This window comes from Lactuca saligna, chromosome 6 (assembly GCF_052625555.1).
Source record: "Lactuca saligna cultivar CGN05327 chromosome 6, ASM5262555v1, whole genome shotgun sequence".
Classification (NCBI taxonomy): Eukaryota; Viridiplantae; Streptophyta; class Magnoliopsida; order Asterales; family Asteraceae; genus Lactuca; species Lactuca saligna.
The window spans coordinates 166,881,702-166,902,329 of record NC_136422.1 but is presented as its reverse complement, the minus strand read 5'-3'; positions in this window follow the sequence as shown (position 1 = coordinate 166,902,329).

Sequence of the window (20,628 nt, the reverse complement as noted above, 5' to 3'; positions counted from 1 at the left end):
AATTTATGCCCGACAACTATGCCAAAAACTTTTATATATATATATATATATATATATATATATATATATATATATTTATTACTCAAGTTTTAAATTTATAAAACTTATTTAAATTGGAATTGTTGATTATAAGTTACACATACAAGCAATCAATAAGGGTTTTATTAAATTAAATCTCAAATACCATATTAAACTACAAATCTCGATAAACTGACCGAAGACAAATCTATTTAGGTTCTTTGATTTAGATAAACTACATCTAAAAATAATGACTAACTACTAATACACTGGATATTTATTCCTTATTCACCGATTCCTAATATGACTAGCATCATGGTCACGCTACTAATCCTTTCATTTAAACATAACTATTAATTCATTGATCAAGTGAACAAATAATCATGCAAATCAGTATTTAGTTCGTATCAAGGAAGATTTGATCTTATTTAACTCTGTTAATCATAGGAGTTAAATCATTCATAGAATGGTTATTCTACTCATGCATACACATTAAAGTTCACCACTTTATTTCCTAACCCTAGGTTGTGGTCAAAACACTAGTCATAATCACCAATGGTCACTGGACAACTATGATTCAAATTGACACAGTCAGATGCTCATTTAAACTCTATTAATTCAACAATAGCTCACAAAGTAACTGTCTTTGACACATATGGATCTTCAATCGAACTTGAAAAAACAAATTAAATAAGAATAAACAATTCAAATAGCAATTAAACTCAAAGATTAATTCAATCATAAACTTAAAGTAAGAGGTTTTAACACCTAAATCAGGAAGTAACACATAATGGAACCATACTAGAATACTAATCATTGTCACGATAACAAACCACATAATCTCCGACATGATTCCACTCTGTAATCCCTTAGGTCTTCGCTCGTGTCAACTTAACGGCCTTCTGACCGCCTTCTAGACCCTCAAAACGGCAGAATAAATTTTACTTTTCGACTAAGGATCAATGGAAATCGAGTTCTTCCCTTAATTTGGCAGAAAGTTGCAATTTATAGGCTTTGGAACCAACCTACGTATGTTGGGCGTATTAAATTACGTGGGTGGCATACTAAGAAGATAATCACGATCTAGATTCAGACACCTAGCTCGGTATGCTGGGCGCACCACTAACTACGACGGGCGTAGTCATCAACGACAAATTACACATGGCATACACACATTATGCAGGGCATAATGGGTTTCTTCAGCCCCCTTTTTCATTTTTGTAATCTAGCTCCAATTTCTGCCTCATTTGTTTCTTTTCCAATCTAGCAACAATTGTACCAGTAAAACATAAATTTGAACATTATAAGTACCTTTTAGTTCTAAATAGTAATAACTAAGGCTAAAATATTAAGATATGATATATATATATATATATATATATATATATATATATATATATATATATATATATATATATAGACACACATACATCAATCTTTTTTTCTTTCCCATCCCTCTTCCCACTTGCTTTCTCCCCCTCACTCTTCCTTATTGCTTCCACTCCATGTAAAAGGGTACAAAGTATGGCTCATGATTTTAATTGAATGCATGGCTTCAAACAAGGTTGTGTGTGTATTTTCACTATATATTGATTGCATTAGCAACCTCTTAACTCACCCAAAACCATCATCTTCTATTCTATACCTCTATAATCTTGATCTCTCTCTCTCTAAACTCTCTCAATCTCTTTTGTCACAGTTTGGAAAATTTTAGATCCATCCAATCTAAACCCTAACCATGTATAAGTGAAACAACAATACAATCCTTGTTGCATTGTATCATCTATACCATTTGATAACATGTTTATAAGCTAATAACCAAGTGTAGATTGGAACCTATATTGATTTAAGTTGTTATAAGTCAAAAAAAGTCATCATATTAAAGCCAAAACCATAAAATATCACACCATATAGGAGATTTCAGTTTAGGTAATCTTATTTCTTACCAAACCAAAAACACATGCTTTAAGGGAGTGTTGGCCGAAAACACGTGCTTTAAGGATGTGTTGGCAGAAAAGACATGCTTTATGAATAGTCATGATTGAAATACCAATATGAAATAAACTTAGAACTGAAATCAACCCTTCCATGAAAAGTATAGGACCGAAATCAATATCTTTAAGGGTAAGTTAAGTGATTTCGGTCAAGCTACATAGAAATCATCTCGTTTTCGGTCAAGCTACATAGAAATCATCTCTTTCCAAGATGATAATTTACACATCCCAACATAAACATCACATGATTTTCAATCTCATATCCCAACAACATTTCACATATCCCAAGAACATTTCACATATCCATCCAAAATTCCATGGAACTCTTTTGCACCTTGTAAGTATTTAATATAAACAAGTGTTAGTTAACACTTTAATTTATTAGATTAACTAATTTGAACACAATATTACATGTTTAATTATTTGGATTTCAGAAATTATATGTGTTTTAACCCGAGGATCATCGCTGCCAAGTTATACCCAACCAAAAACACGCATTCGAGGTGAGTTCATACCCCCATATTTTTCCAAAAATTTTCAATGTTTTTAAAGGGGGGGGGGGGGGGGGAATACAAGTAAAACACAAGAAATCATGTGTTTAAAAATATAAATTTCTTATTATGTTTTCTTATCGTTAATATGTATTTAAATGTGAAATTTATTAAGTATGCCAAACATCGTTACTGTTAAATTTACAAACAATTGCAAAACATGTTAAGACGCAACTGTTTTTACATCAACGGAAACAAACTTATAAACTATAATAGGTATACTTTATGGAACATATGAACTATTTTACAAAGTTACATGTTATTGACTAAAAGGTTTTTCACTTTATTACTCGTAAACACGTTGAAGCAATTTGTGAGATATCTTCAGGTACTTATCTAAGTACTAGTAAAAGTCCTGCCGTATAACCAGAATCTCTTGTAGGGAGAGCGAGATATTTGTGTATAGATCTATTTGGGACTGACAATCGAACACCTTAACTGTTAGCTACAGTTAGGCTGGCAGGCCTGAGGTGACAAATATCGTTAACATTTCGACGCCTGAAGAATGTCGCGATTAGGCCGACTGGGTTAGTATGGTTATATGAACTCACAAGGAGAAAACAACGACATATTTACATAGTAATATATTTTTTAAACAGTCTTAAGGGGTATTAACTATGTGATTACTTAGCATATACATCAACCTTATATACAATTGATGTCCGGTAGGCAGTGGAATGTGTGATTTCCGCCTTACTTCCTGTTCCTTGTTTGGTAGTGGGATTAGGGCAGAATCACCCATTCGACAATCTGTTCGATCCCGATTATATACAACTCGTATGTACTAGGTGATCTTAGGAGGGTATTAACATCACTTCTAGTTTACAGGGCAAACACATCTTCAGCTAGTTTTACTTATGAAGAAAACTAGGTATCATCAAATTAAGTATGGAAATTATACTTGTACTTTTCGGTCTTGGAACATTCAAGACTACAATTTGGTTTCATGGAAAATATAGGATTTTCCAGGATAAACATCATTATTTTAAAAGAAAACAGTTTACAATTCAACATTCTTGAAACAAATGCGATTAATTATTGAAAACAATACTTTATAGTAGAGCAAGTGGAACTAGGAACATATTTACAAAGAGTTCAACACTTATTTACAAACTAGTATAGCATAAAGGACCCTTAAATGTTAATTCTATGATTCCTTAGCTTATACATCAGAGTTATATATAAATAATATCTAATAGTTAGTGGAATGTCTGATTTCCTCCTTACTTCCTGTTCCTTGTTTAGTTGTGGGCTTAGGGCATATTCACACATTCAGCTGTCCTTTCGATATTAGTTTATATATAGATAGTACCAACTAAGTGATCATAGAAGGAACTAGCATGGTCACATTTTTTACTAAGAAAATATAGGATTTTCTGGAGGAATACGCGAACATTTTCAAAGAACAAAGAATATACTTTCTATAAAAAAAATTCTTATGAACTCACCAACTTTAATGTTGACATTTTTTCAAGCCACTTGTATTGTTAGGAAAACTAGTAGATAGGTACCCTCTCAGGCGTTACGAAGACAGAGCATAGTTGTAACATCCCAAGTTCAGAAGCAAGAGTTCAGGGGTGTAAAGTGTTATTTGGAGGGTGGACTCGGCGAGTTAGAGCTATGACTCATCGAGTCGGAGCATGTGAAGAACATGTGATTAAGTGGCCTGACTCGTTGAGTCGGCGACTGGACTCGACGAGTCAGTGCTGGGAAGAGACAACCCTAAGATTTAGGGTTGGCACCCTATTTAAAGGATTTGTTGTCCACCCCTCTGCCCCTTGCTACCCTTTTGAGATCCAAAAACCCTAAATCGTGAGTGAGAGTCCTTGGAAGCAATTTGGAGCCTAGATAAGTGATTTTGTGAAGAGATCTTGAAGATCAAGAAGCTTGGATCAAGGAAATTTGTGGAGATTCGTATTATTCTTCAGTGGGAGGTTGTTTTGGAGGTAATGAATCGTTATCTTGGCCTTCTCCTTTCTAGATCCATCTTTCATGAAGTTTTAGGATTTGTTGGGGGATAATATGATGAGATTTAGGTGAATGAGTTAGATCTAGAATTAAAAACTCCATATTTGAGTTCTATTTGGATCCAATATGCAGAAAGCCCTTTTAATTGCTATGCAAAATCCATCCATCATGACTTAAGTTCCTTTCTAGATTGGTTTTTTAATATTGGGTCATGAAAGCATGTAAGGGTAGCAACTTTATGTTGTTAATGCACTATGGGGACCTAGATCTATTGTTTGGAGCAAAGGAGTAGATCTGTATCTTTCGATTATGGGAATACCCGTATGAACTCGGCGAGTGTGGGAGATGACTCGGCGAGTCGGGTCGGGGTTTGGTTCGATTAAGTTGCGAGTGAACTCGACGAGTTGGTCTGGGGTTTCAGGCTGAGTCGCGTAGTGACTCGGTGAGTTGGTTGGGAACTCAGCGAGTCGAGTCGTTTATGGTAGGTTTCAGAGTTAAGTGAACTCGGCGAGTCACTAGGTTGACTCGGCGAGTAGGGTCAATCAGGAAGGTTGAATCTGACCAAGAGTTGACCAGTTAACTTTCGAGGGTATGTTGGTAATTTTGGTTCTAATGGTTATTGTTTCATTTGAGTAACAGGTGGTGTTGTTCGTGGCGGTGATCGGGAATTTTGATTCTATCTCTCTAGCTCGGCCCTTTATTGGATGGGAATCCGGGTATTTGTTTGATATGTTATTGAGTTGCTAGATCTGCATCGTGGTAATTAGGATGGTATTATGTTAGTGACCTGGTTAAGGTCGGTATCCTGGTATATAGTGTAATGTTATGAAAGTGACCGGTTAGGTCGGTATCTTGGTTAGGATGTTGTTATGCTGTATGATTTGATTGAACCGTTTGTTTGGCTGAGGATTGTTATGTGATTAACTGTTTTATGTGCACATGGTTGATTGACTGGGGTTGGGTTGAGGCGGATCCTGCTTTGTGTTGTAGCCAACATACCCAGGGCGGACCGGATAAACCGTAGGCCCAACGAGCGGTTCTGAAGGCCCCAAGAGGGCGGTCCAGACGTGCCAAGGCTCGGAGAGTGGACCAGACCGACTGAAGGCCTGGTGCGGGCGGATCAATCATACTGTAGACTCAGAGAGTGGACCAAGTGGATTGAAGGCCCGGTGCGGGCGGACCAGTCACACTATAGACTCAATATGCATCACTGATCTGTATTGCGATATGATATGAGTATGGTTATATGTGATTGGTATTTTGGAAATTTTATGGATGTTACAATAGTAGCATTACGTCTTATCTTTTGCTATAGTTTTAATGTTAAAAAAGCAATGTTTTTGAATTAAATGTAAATTATATGTTAAATATAAAATGGTTGTTGTTGCTCTGATTATTGTTATACAATTGTTGTGATACTGTACATGACGTCCTCCACCCCCAAATGTTTCCGCCGTTCAGGATTGGGGGTGTGACAGATTGGTATCAAAGCATTGTTTATAGTGAACTAAGTATATCAACCCATAAAAGTTATACAACTATAAATACAACGGGACTAAAACACATGGACCATGAGTTATAATTTTTAAATATAATAATATTTTTATAAAAGTATACACACGTACATTTACACTAAAACAATATCATAAGAAGAAGAATACAAAATTATTTAGATGTTGGACACTGCATTCAAACCTAGACAATTATGTAATCATATATGGGATAAATATAGCTATATCAACTATATTTATTTGAGATACGACTAACATGTGTTTGGGAGTGATAGTAGTGTTGCAACAAGTATAAAACGTACCAACTCTATATACAAAGGAATACTAGAACCAAACATAAAGTTTAAAAATACTATAAGAGTATTTTACGATACAATACAATAAAAACAAGTCTAAAAACTTATCAACTTCGTATACCAAGAAACTATTGAATCAAAATATAGTTAAAATACTATAGGAGTATTTTAGGCACTATAACTAACTTATGTGAAAACTAAAAGACCCTTACTGGCAGGTTTATAATTGCGGAGTGTATGCTCCCAGGGTTGTGTATAATTGAGATTTTATAGACTTAGAATTTGTGATATTCTCTATATTTCCTGTTCGTTGTTTGGTTGTGGTCTTACAGTAGGATCACTTATTCGAAGGTCTATTTGATCTTGGTTATATATAATTTGTATACACTACGTGATTATAGGAGGACCCGGTAAGGATCACCATCAAATTTCAATAGATATAATTTTATTAATCTCATAGATTCTTTATATAATCTTATTCTCGCACAAATGATATATTTAAACATCGTAAACCCACTACAATAACCAAGCCAATGAACTAAGGAAGAACCAAAAGAGGGTTCACGGAGAGGATTCCGAGATGGGATCGGTCGAAGAAAAAGGCACTAGAGAGATCCTTAATGAACTTTACCCCCATGAGGAGCAAACTAGAGACCACCTTATATGTCATACTAATAATATATAAACTAATATAACTTAGTGAGTTAGTGACTACACTACTCGCACTATGTATTAAAGTTTACCGTACCTTTCGTCACGACTAGTAACAATAAAATCAAGAGAGATACTGCCTTCCAAAACCCACGAAACCTTATCAACTTAAGATTTCAACATCTATACTCTATTTTGTTAAACTTAACTTTGGTACAATACCTACTCTCACTCACTACCATAAATACATCATAGGGATGTTGGTTGAAATATTGAGAATTGTACAACAAAATGAGAAATTGATATGTATATATAAATAAATAGAGTACAATTAGCAACAACCATAGTTATTCACAAACTTGTTTCACATCATGAAATAAAATCATGTATTCACATGGAAATAACCAGCATACCAACACAACACTGATGCTACAGATAGAGTCCGCTACATTTCAAGCTGCGGTCACAGCTGTCGTGACAACCGTCATAGCTCAACTGAACGCTAACAACACAAAAGAAAATGGGAATAGTGTCGACAATTCTAACCGTAGTAACAACCAAGGAAAACAAGGAGTATCAGTCGTCAAGGGCATCTTAGACCACAAACCTAAGAGTAAGAAACGAAAGTTCTAGAACAAAAAGGAGCGCCGTTTATCTCAGGGTCCTACCAAGAGACAACAACCTATGGCAACCCCTACAGCCACAATATCTGCCGCTCCAATACTAGCCAGTAGTTATGCTGGAACACTTCCAAAGTATAACAAGTGTGACTTCCATCACAAAAGAGTTTTCCGGGTGATGCACTGTAAAAACTGCAACAATAATGGGCACACTACTCGCTTCTGTAGGACTCCAGCCCAACACATCACTTCAACCACCAATATCGGAGAAAGACTAGTATGCCATGCATGCTGTGCAATGGAACATTTCAAGAGAGATTGTCCAACAGAGAGGAATAATGGAGGAGAGGGAGGAGTTGAGGATAAGACATAAAGGAGGAATGATGAACCCTACTAGGATTTTCGGTACATTTCCAATAAATAAAATTTATATACCGAATTTTCACTAGAACTAGTGCCAATTAAATCATAATCATAAATTATTCCCTCATCCGAACAAATCACATCATTCATATAAAAACTAAGGATCCTTACAGGTGAGCTATGATGGCTTATTGTAAACATTAGGGTCATATATTGTTAAGATTCTGCAGGCTTAGAGTGAGTGATTCCGCCTTCTTTCCTGTTTCTTCCTTGATTGTGGATTTAGGGCAGAGTCACTCAGTTTTCTGTCTTCTCAGCCTTAATTATATATGACTTGTAAACACCATACGATTATAGACGGACCTGGTGGGGATCATAATATGAAATATCATCACTATCTATCAGAACACTCTTACTGCTAGCACTCGCTTAATGAGGTACAAAATGTTTGCAGTAGTAATAACACTGATAAAACTCAAAGCACTAGAAACGTACAAACAAATACAATATCACTCTAACAAACACTTCTTCTGAATCGACTTAACACATGTGTCAATAAGAAGTTCTGATGTTGTCATTCGGCATGTATTGGCTCGGTCCTCACCATACCAATCGCATGTGCTACCGAAGAGACCATTCGCCTTAAGCAACCGACTAACGAAACCCTTGTCACTCATTACTACAAACCCAAAACTAACCTCCAAATTGTCTCTCACTTCAAAACTTAGAAATACCCATGCCAAGGGTACCACACCTTCCTCCGTAGACAAGAAACTTGAAGCGAAAAACATCAAGGATGTTCCGGAAGTCCGTAACCTTCCCGAAGTATCCTCAACAGACCTCCCAAGAATACCACTCACACATCAAGTCAAGTTCAACAATAGAGACTAAGGACCTATATAGCTAGCATATCACTACTAAGTGTATACGTGAGGGTGGTATATAATTAAGATTCTATTGACTTAGGATGTGTGATTCCGCCATGTAACCTGTTCCTTGTCTGGTTGTGGACTTGGGGCAGAGCCACCCATCCGACCATATTTTCAATCTTAATTATATACGACTCGTATACACGAGGTGATGATAGATGAACCGAGTATGAGTCTCACCATGAACTTCAGGATAAAGCTGCCCAAGACTACGGGTGGACATGTTACCATTTGAGTGAATGTAGACAAGTAACCAAACCCACACCCTTCCCACCTTAAGTACAACTTACCATCCATAAACAAGCTGTCTGATTAAAAGAAAAAAAGTCACATACTTATAATAAAGGTTCGCTAAAATACCAATCAAGGACCTAAAGTCACATGGGAACATGAATATCAAATGGAACCGAAGTACCCACCTCTCTCCCTAGCTCAAAGAATAACCAGTCTAGAACGATTTTTATGACAAAATTACCTCTAATGACGGATAATCTCACACTTCCGAAAATTTTGGATCCACCCAGTCTAAACCCTAGCAAGGTATAAGTGAAACCACAGGGCAATCCTTGTTGCATTGTATCATCTATAGCCTTGATAACATGTTTATAAGCTAATAACTAAGTGTAGATTGGAACCTATATTGATTTAAGTTGTTATAAGTCAAACAAGTCCTCATATTAAAGCTAAAACCATAAAATATCACACCACATAAGAGATTTTGATTTAGGGAATCTAATTTCTTGCCAAACCGAAAACACATGATTTAAGGGAGTGTTAGCCGAAAACACATGCTTTAAGGAAGTGTTAGCCGAAAACACATGCTTTATTAATAGTCATGACCGAAATCCTACTACGAAATCAACTTAGAACCAAAATCAACCCTTCCATGAAATCTATAGGACCGAAATCAATATATTTGAGGGTAAGTTAAGTGATTTCGGTCAAGGTAGATAGAAATCATCTCCTTTTGGCCAAAAACTACCTTAAAATATCTAGATATTTAGTCACTTAGGTGGTTGATACTCTTTCCAAGATGATAAGTTACATATCCCAACATAAACATCACATCAATTTCAATCCCATATATATATATATATATATATATATATATATATATATATATATATATACATACATACATACATACATACATACATACATAACCGAAAACCAACCTCACAATTTACATCTGCAGGCCGAAATCCTTCGATTTGCTTACAAAGTTCATAAGGCAATCTTCATATCTTCAAAGCACTCATCCAGTTAACCTTCAAATCTTCATAGCATACCCAAGAACACTTCACATCTGCATCCAAAATTCCTAGGAACTCTTTTGCACCTTGTAAGTATTTAATATAAACAAGTGATGGTTAACACTTTAATTTATTAGATTAACTAATCTAAACACAATATTATGTGTTTAAATATTATTAGTAGTTCATAAATTATACGGGTTCTAACCCGAGGATCATCACGACCAAATTGTACCCAACCAAAAACACGCATTCAAGGTGAGCTCATACCCCCATATTTTTTCAAGCTTGTTCAATGTTTTTAGGGGGGGGGGGGGGGGAGGGGGGTGGATTACAAGTAAAACATAAGAAATCTCATGTTTTTAAATATAAATTTCTTATTATTTTTTCTTACCGTTATTATATTTTTAAACGTGAAATTTATTAAATACGCCAGACATCGTCACTGCTAAATTTACAAACAATTACAAAACATGTTAAGACGCAAAATTTTTTACATCAACGGAAACAAACTTATAAACTATAATAGGTATAGTTTATGGAACATATGACCTATTTTACAAAGTTACATGTTATTGACTAAAAGGTTTTCCACTTTATTACTCGTAAACACATTGAAGCAATTTGTGAGATGTCTTTGCGTACTTATCTAAGTACTAGTAAATCTCCTGCCGTATAACCAGAATCTCTTATAAGGAGAGCGCGATATTTTTGTATAGATCTATTTGGGACTGAAAATCCCACACCTTAACTGTTAGCTATAGGCCGGCAGGCCTGGGGTGACAAATATCGTTAACATTCCGACACCTGAAGAACGTCGCGATCAGGCCGACTGGGTTCATATGGTTATATGAACTCACAAGGAGAAAACAACGACATATTTACGTAGTAATATACTTTTTAAACAGTCTTAAGGGGTATTAACTATGTGATTACTTAGCATATACATCATCCTTATATACAATTGATGTCCGGTAGGCAGTGGAATGTGTGATTTCCGCCTTACTTCCTGTTCCCTGTTTGGTTGTGGGCTTAGGGCAGAATCACCCATTCGACTGTCTGTTCGATCTCGATTATATACAACTCGTATGTACTTAGTAATCGTAGGAGGGTATTAACATCACATCTAGTTTACAGGGCAAATATATCTTCATCTTGTTTTACTTATGAATAAAACTAGGTATCATCAAATTAAGTATGGCAATTATACTTGTACTTTTCGGTCTTGGAACGTTTAAGACTACATTTCGGTTTTATGGAAAATATAGGATTTTCCAGGATAAACCTCATTATTTTACAAGTAAACGGTTTATAAAATATCGGTTTAACTATTATATGTTATAGACACATAAACTAGTTTTAAACATCAATATTTTCATACATTACGTTATCAAAATGATATAACTATTAAAATAACATATCCTTTTTTTTTACAGCCAAACTCTATGATTTTTATGTGATATTGTATGTCATAAATATTATGTCATCGTATTTTGTAGTATTCCTAAGGGTTTAAACTATACATGTGTATGTACAAAGTTTTTACAAGAAACATACTTTGTTTTAAAAGCTAGTACCTTATACTATACATGCATACCAATTATGCTCAAATTTTATAAACTCTATACGATTCATTATGCCTAGAACTTATCCACTTTTAAGTTAGGGTGGAGAGTTATTCACATACTTTTTATTTAAGGGATTCTTAGTGAGACTATATTCATTAGCCGAGTCTAAATACTTAGCATACCCACAATACTATACCCGTTAATCTCTGGAGTGAGATAAATATGTATAGATCTATATAGGGTTGACACCCCCATATACGGTTGATAGCTACAACCTCGACCGATCAATAAAAGCGGGTGATAAGTGTCTACAATCATTACTACGATGTCCAATGAAGTGTTGTAGCAAGGTATGTTTAGTCACGTAGCTCTGTTATAGAACTTACTATAATCATTAACTCGAATGTCTCCCACTCATACTACCAATCATAAACTTGATTCTTTCAAAACTGTTTTAAGAATGAATTCACTTATACCAAGACACATTTTAGATTTTTCATAGATTATTTAAATATGGTTTACTTATAAAGAAAAATACTTTTTGAATGCTTTTAAAAGTATCATTATTGATGCTAGTAGAAAACCTGTGATCCTCACCAACCTTGTGTTGACCCTCAAAACAACATGTACTCTATGGGAATCAATAATTAAGCAAATTCAGACGACGAATAGTCATGAATCTCAGGCAATTTGGTTTACTACTTTTTGTTATGTCCGCCTACTGTTTAAGGAAATTCATATATTATATTATTATCTGTAAGAACTTTGTATTCAAACTTAAAGAGGGAATACAAATGATGTTTTGTTTATTGACATACTTGTGCTATATATTCAGTTTGTCTGTGATCCATGTGTTGGATTATGTGTCTAATCCCATAACTATAATTGGTATGTACTTGACCCGAGAGCAACATGGTCCATTTGGGTTGCCTTCACCAGAACAATCTGATAGGATGTATATTTTAGAAAGAGCTGATTTATGATTTATTAATATATTATAACTATAATATATTAATTGTGAAATCATATTATTTAATTAGTACTGATCAATAATTAATTTGGAATTAATTTAGTGATCAAAAGAGACTACTTAAATTAACAGGGAATGATTATGTAAATTAGTGATATATATTGTTTGGGCAATTGATCCATGATGGGCTAAGTTTATGTAAGTATCCATAAGAGTTAACCCACATAATATATCAATCATAACCCAAGTTTATGGATTAGGGTTTACACATGACTCTTGGAATCCTACACTATATAAATGTTACCCCTTAGAAAAAATCGAACCCTAATATATTCTAGAAGAATCATAACCGAATTTGGTGGTGTCTAACCTCCCTCTCAAAGTAATCCTTTGTTTAGGGTGTTTCTAAACCATTTAAGGCATCACACTTGAGGTGCTAAGCTCTTGAAAGGCCAAAACTAGAAGCTACAATAAGGAGGTATTCATCTTATTTGATTTGATGATTCATGTACCAAAACTGTATGCTAGTTGTAGGCTTTAAGCTTTGGAAATTTTATTGCATGTATAATTTGAGAAAACATATATCCAAAGCTATTAGGGTTGCATGTGCATCATAGGAGCGTTATATTGCTTAAAACCCAACAGTGATATCAGAGACATGGGTAGTTTTCTGTTATATTTGATAGTTGGTTAATTTTCAAAGATGAAAATATCGAATTTATGGTCTCTGACTGATGAACTCACCAAGTCAACTGACTGACTCGATGATTCCACTCATTAAAAGAGCAACTCGACGAGTCATGTTCATGCACTCGTCGAGTAGAGGCTTCTGGTTGCAGAATTTTGAGTTTTTGGCCAGAATTGGATCAGGATCATTACCACAAACTATTTTGTAATCATAAAAATCTTTTTTTTTGATATGGTAGTGATAATACTCATCGAATGAAAAGATAATTGTCAAAGTTTTAAGATAATTATTGGTTATATGATAAAAAAAGTTACTTGTAAATTGTTGATATGAATTATCTTGCCTTATGAGTTAAATTAGATCAATCTTAAATTATATGATAATTCTATATGTTAAAATTGATTTAAATGTTTTTTTAATGAATTCAATAACTTGTCCTCAAGCTATGGAACATGAAAAGACTCATCCATTAAAATAACATTAAACTCAAAAGTTATGGAATTCAAGAGTCTTGGATAGTTACAAAGCTTGTCATCAAGATGGAATCCAAAACTTTTTGAAGAGTTTCAAAACATGCCCTCAAGTTTTGGAATTAGAAAAGTTTAATTAAAAGGTTTTAATTTATAATACTGAATTCTAAAACATCAAGTAATTGAAAGGTTTCAAAAAATGCATCTCTAGGGTTCACAACTTAAAAATTAATTAAATAGTTTAATTTTTAATTTTTAATAGACTAGATGCTTTGAATAGTTCAATTACACCCTATGTACTTTTTAAATTAATTAAAGTGCTGAATTAAAAGAGATGTTTAATAAATCCATAATAACATGGTTTAAGATTAATTAAATTAAGAGTATAATTTATTAATAAATTAAGCCACCAAGTATTATAAACGTGTAAAATACACCCTTATACTATATAAAATTAAAAGTTTAATATATTATGTATGTATAAGTAAAAGGTCAGTCTTACCGTTAGTAGACCTCATTTACAAAGCCAGTCTATAAGGAGTGTATAAGGTTACTGCCTATAAAATGACAGTTTTATGGGTGTCCTTTCTCATCCATAACTTCCTTGACTGGTGGAGGGTCGTTAGCCGAACGGGTAGGATAGGACATTAATACCTATTAAAAGTATAATGAAAATACCAAGTAACTAAACACTTATAAATTCCCAATCTTAGTTACTTAGGAAAAATGTGAATTTGGTGCTAACCCATGAAATTACACTTTGCATATTATTAAGTCGTTAGTGGAGTGTGTGTGGTTAACCGAAACACTAATCTGGGACTGACAATGTGTGGCAAAGGGTATCTTGGTGTTAATCATGTTTCAATGGAGTGTGTGTAGTTAACGGGCGCATTGATTGGGTGATTTGTAACATTAAGTGTACCAAGCTAATTTGCATGGTTATTCGCACCTTGTTTGTGATCCTCAACATCCTGGTCACAAACTTAAAGGGCATAATCAAAATTTAAACATGCCATTGAAAAGTTCAATGAATCTCAAAAGATCTTGGAATTTCAATTCATTTAAAACCTAAAATTCTTTTTCCTTTTTCATGGTGGAAAGTGGTAAATTGTCATTTACCTACCTTCAAATATTTTTCAATTGGATTACGGCATCCTCTTCCGATTTGTAGAATATTGTGTTGGATCCTAGATTTAATATTTCATTTGGGTTTTATACAAAGGACTTAAATTAACTAACTTGAATATTCTCCCATTATAGATGTATAGGTCAGACAACTATGGTCTTCCCGAATCTTATGGAGAAAGCTTTCCTCATGAAGATGATATTCCACAAGACAATCAAGGTGAAAGATTAATCCCGTCTTTGTGTTGTAGTGGAAATTCACTTCCTCCACCTCCTCTGATAGTTCTCCCTGACCCACAAGTTCAAAGATGGAAGATGATATTCCACAAGACAATCAAGGTGAATTTTGAGCTGCTACTTCGGAGTTACGATAGACTGCTTACAAATATTTAGAAAGGTTTTTCTCATGTTACAAATAAAGAAAAATCTAAATTTATCTTTTTTTATATTTCCTTTCAATGGCATTTGTGAAAATTGATGTTTGTATGCTTATTCGTTTAGCAATATGGATTTGATTCTTTCGTTTGTGGTGGTGTCAAAATTTACCAAATAAGGAAAGATTCTCATCACCCAATCTTCAGTTAGATAGAAACTTGGAATCATACAACTTGTATTGTATGATGAATGATAATCTTCATCTTTGGGAAATTAAGACTAATTACTTATTCACATGTATATGTGAGTCAAGTGAAGGACTAGGCGATCGAGTATACTTGGTTGTGGTACACCACAAAGAACGATAAGACTATTCGTCATGATTTACTAAAAGCTTGGTAAACATGGTTATACTTACAAGATTAAGTATAAATCTGAATCATTGAAAAAGTATCAATTTATAGCAGAACGAATAAGAAGAATCAATTAGGTAGGAAGATAAAAGTTTCTCCAATCTGAAAGGAAAAGAGAGTACTTTAGTATCGTATTTTATGATCATTCTAGTGATTATGGAACCATATCACAATTGATCATCTAAGGACATCTTAGTGCTGTTGTATGGCTAAGAAGATGAATCATGAATTTTTGAAATGGTTAAATCAAAAGGTGAGTCATACTTCGTTCCAAAATCAAGTCTTAGAGTCTTACTCCAAGATTGTACATTAAGCGACATATCCTAAGTAGGATTTATAACACATCATGAAATGTGGAGTAGAAAAGTTTTCTTACTCTTGTACATCTGAACTTGGTAAGTTGTGATGTCTTGGATAAGACAAAGACCAACTAAGATCTATTGTGTGAAGTGTTTTGTCTTGATAAGAAACCACACTAACTCTTGACTATTTGTTTGTCAAGTAATGTTTCTTGACAAAAGAGAATCTTATATGTTAAGAGGCCAGTGGGAGTCTTAAAGATCTTTAAAAGCTTCAAGAACTATTCAAGAATAAACCTATTGTTAAACACTAGCATACGACTTGAGGTTTGTAACATATCGTGTTCGACATATTTTTGTTTTTGTGCCCATTCCAGTTAAACTCCGTTAATAAGTTGTGAAGAGTTTAACCATAAATAATCTCTTAACCAGCCCATCAAATAAGTGGAAGATTCATTAAACTGCGAAACATTACCCTGCCATAATGTAATGTGCTTCCAATGCCAATAAAAAGTAACCCATCCAATGGTATTTAACATCCAAAAAACTGCCAAATAAAATGCGTCCCAAGCCGAAATATCACAAGTACCGCCGTTGACTATGCATGTGAATTATATGAGTTCTCAATTGTTTGCATAGGGCAAAGCACCTTGATAAGTGAAAGTTCATTGATTAATAAGGGTGGGCTTCTTAACAACTTGGAAGACATACACCATAAAATCTAAGTGTCATAAGGTTTCTCTCCAATTTATGAAAATGATTGCGAGGAAATGCTTTCACTAAGTAGATTTTAAGGAGATAGAATTTGTGATATTTCCATTCTCAAATTCAATTATGACTACGACATCCCTCTTTAGAGTTCGAATTGTGAGAAATAGAAAAAAGGTCTAAACATTTGAGACTTATTGCTGTAAGTTCTAAAATTGTTTGGACACACATGTGAACTATCTAAGGAAAGGTGTATGAGTTTGAGAAGCCTAGATAAAGTCTTATCGAATCATCTTGTATCAGAAGTCTGAACTTTGGTAAGAAAGTCAACAAGTATTGATTTCTAGAAGTCTAGCTTATCTTTGGATACATGTCAAAGCAAGTAGGAGCATAAGTGTTATGCTAATAAGATAATAATTATTATGATAGTGGGAGCATAATTATTATGGTAAGTTTTGTGAGTTAGCAATGTTTATTATAGAAAAAAAGGTTTCAATTCACAAAGATGCATGGTCTGAAAAGTTGTTTTGCTATAATTAAGGGAGTGGAACTTTTACTTCATTTCAATTATAAAAGTTTAGATTGAGATTTTAATCAAATTTAGTCAAGGACATATATGAATGTTATGTTGAAAAGATTCGACACACATAAATTCTATATATGGAAATGTTATAGCAAGAGACTGGTAAAGTATCAGGTCTTTATGAAAGACAATATGAATCATGTCCCATATGCTTCGGATATAGGATCGATTTCATGTCCTATAGTATTCTCATGTTCTAATTTTCCAAATGCCTAGGGCATTAAGAAGGTAAAAAGACTAGAACCGGATATGACTAAAGTTGTTAAAAAATTGCTAAGAACAATCCAAGGTTCGCCAAAAATTGGCTGCTTATGGACAATTGGAAGTATAGTAATGAATGGACCATATTGATATGATTCTGAATAGATAGGATTCTATTAAGAATGGATAGTCATATGAAAATTATGGAAATGTTTCCATAATTGGAGTTGGATATCAAGAATCTATGAATAAGTTAGAAACTTTTACGCAAGAAAGATGTTCAAAGGAATGTACTTTGAATATGAGACTTCGTATCTATGGAATTCTCTTGTAATAATCTCCAATGGAAGTTTTGTAATTGGCAAAGTCTCTGTGACTTGGGTACATAGTCATTACAAAAGGATCACTACATATAAGCTTAGAATCTAACAGATTACAGTAAGTGGCAAGGACATGGTATTCTCACACTTACGATAAGTATTTGGAATTGTGAAATGAGTTTCATTAGAAATGTTTACAATTGATCTATTTTACAAAGTAGGGACAGTAGGTAAACACAGTGTACATGCATGGAGCATGGGATAACTATTTTTCTAATTCAAGTGTAAATTTGACAAATCAAAACATTATACAATGAATAATGTGTAATCAATATGGTGATTAAATAAAAAGTGTTTTATTTATATTCAAAAGTTTTGAGACCATATTGGATTCGATTATTCTTCTGTTTCACTTTGCATGTTTTGACTTCCCAAATAATAAGTTTATTCAAACCATCCACAGTCGATCATACTTTGGAAGTAGGTATTGAGTCAAGACTTTCATGAATCCGCCTGTAGATTGTCTATAGGCGTTTAGACATAACACAAGTTTGTTGCATTATTCATGAGTACTTCTTTAATAAGATTAGAGTATCGGATTAAACCCACCCTCATCTGAATCACTTCATTGATTTTATCTTAAGTGATTGTGGGACGATAATATCTTATATTCTTGAAACCAAGATATGTGAGTTGTAGTTTACAAGTCAGTTGCACATTGACATATGTAAATGCACCGGTAACATGGTTTTATAAAACATATTGTTGTGTGTGATTTGATGAGTAAGTACAAGAAAGACTTTGAGTCGAAGTTTATACATTCCTTTTACCCAATATAGGATAGAAGCATATCTGTGGCGCCTCGATGATTTAGTGATGACAACCCTAAGTGCTTGGCCAAGCCTAGACTGATTTGATTTGTTCAATTAGTCGGTCATCATAAATCGGAAATCGGGAAACAACACATGAATAGAGAGAATGATTATAATCCCTGTCTCAGCTCATACGATATCTAGAATGGATGAATATATGATCTCTTATCTAATGGACGCATCATTGATTATGTTAGAGTTTGACAACAACTTTTGAGAGCTACGATTACTAGTCGGGTTTTGAAGTAGTACTTGCAGTTATAGCTATTAGACTTAACCAAGTGGGAGGCTATTGGATTATATGTCTAAGCCCATAACTATAATTGGTATGTACTTGACTAGAGAGTAGCGTGGTCCATGTAGGTTGCCTTCACTAGAACAATCTGATAGGATGGATATTTGAGAAAGAGGTTATTTAGGATTTATTAATATATTATAAGTATAATATATTAGTTATGAAATCATATATTTAATTAGTGCTAATCAAGAATTAATTTAGTGATCAAAAGAGACTAATTAAATTAACAGGGACTGATTATGTAAACCAGTGATATATATATATATATATATATATATATATATATATATATATATATATATATATATATATATATATATATGGGAAAAGTGAATATACCCTTAAGGGTATATAAGTTTAGGTACCCAAACTCACTATACTACATCGTTTTGTATCATATATATACATTGTAATTGTCCAATGTTCTTATAATTCAACTTCTAACTTGATTTACTTCCTAGATTTTTATCAATTTCACATTTATATTCCTCTTACATAATTTTCATTTTGAACTATAATATATATAGCCTAGTAGGTGTTTGGAGAAAATATGTGATGTAAGAGGAAGATAATAATGAAATTTCGAAAATTTTGAAAGTAAATCAAGTCAAGGGTTGAAGTTTAAGAACATTATAATGAATATATTAAACAAAATGACGTATTATCATGGGTTTAGGTACCTAAGCTTATATACCCTTAAGGGTATATTCACTTATCCCTATATATATATATATATATATATATATATATATATATATATATATATATATATATATATATATATAGTTTGGGATATTGATCCATGATGTGCTAGGTTTATGTAAGTATCCATAAGAGTTAACCCACAAGAGATATAGATCATAACCCAAGTGTGTGGATTAGGGTTTACCCATGAATCTTGGAATCCTACACTATATAAATGTTCCCCTTAGGCATCATGATGGGTTTTGAGCATTCTAACACTCATATGGTGTACATGCAACCCTAGATGCTTTGGATATATGTTTTCTCTATTATACATGCAAACTTTCATTTTTCCAAAGCATCATCCTAACTAGCATATTATGAAGTATATACAATACAAAAATCTAGTTCAATGGAATACCTTTTGTTGTAGCCTGAAACCTTAGAACTTTAAGAGTCTAGCACCCAAATGTGTTTAGCCCAACGTAAGGAATCATGGATCATTGGCCCACACCATAAGAATGAATGATTTACCAAATCAGCCCCTAATATTTAATTAGTCTCTTATGATCGCAAAATTAATTCCAAATTAATTATTGATCGGTACTAATTAAATAATATGATTTCTTATTAATATATTAATAAATTATAATATATTAATAAATTATAATATATTAATAAATCATGAATATCCTCTTCTCAAATGTCCATCTATATAAATTGTTCCGGTGCCATGCAACTTAAATAGACCATGCTACTCTCGGGTTAAGTACATACAAATAGCAATCGTGGCTCTTAAATGCCTTTGTCGAACTTAGACGTACCATTTTAGAAAAGTGATTATATAATCTTTTGTTATCAAGATATTAGCCGGACAAATACATGGAACAACGTCGTTCT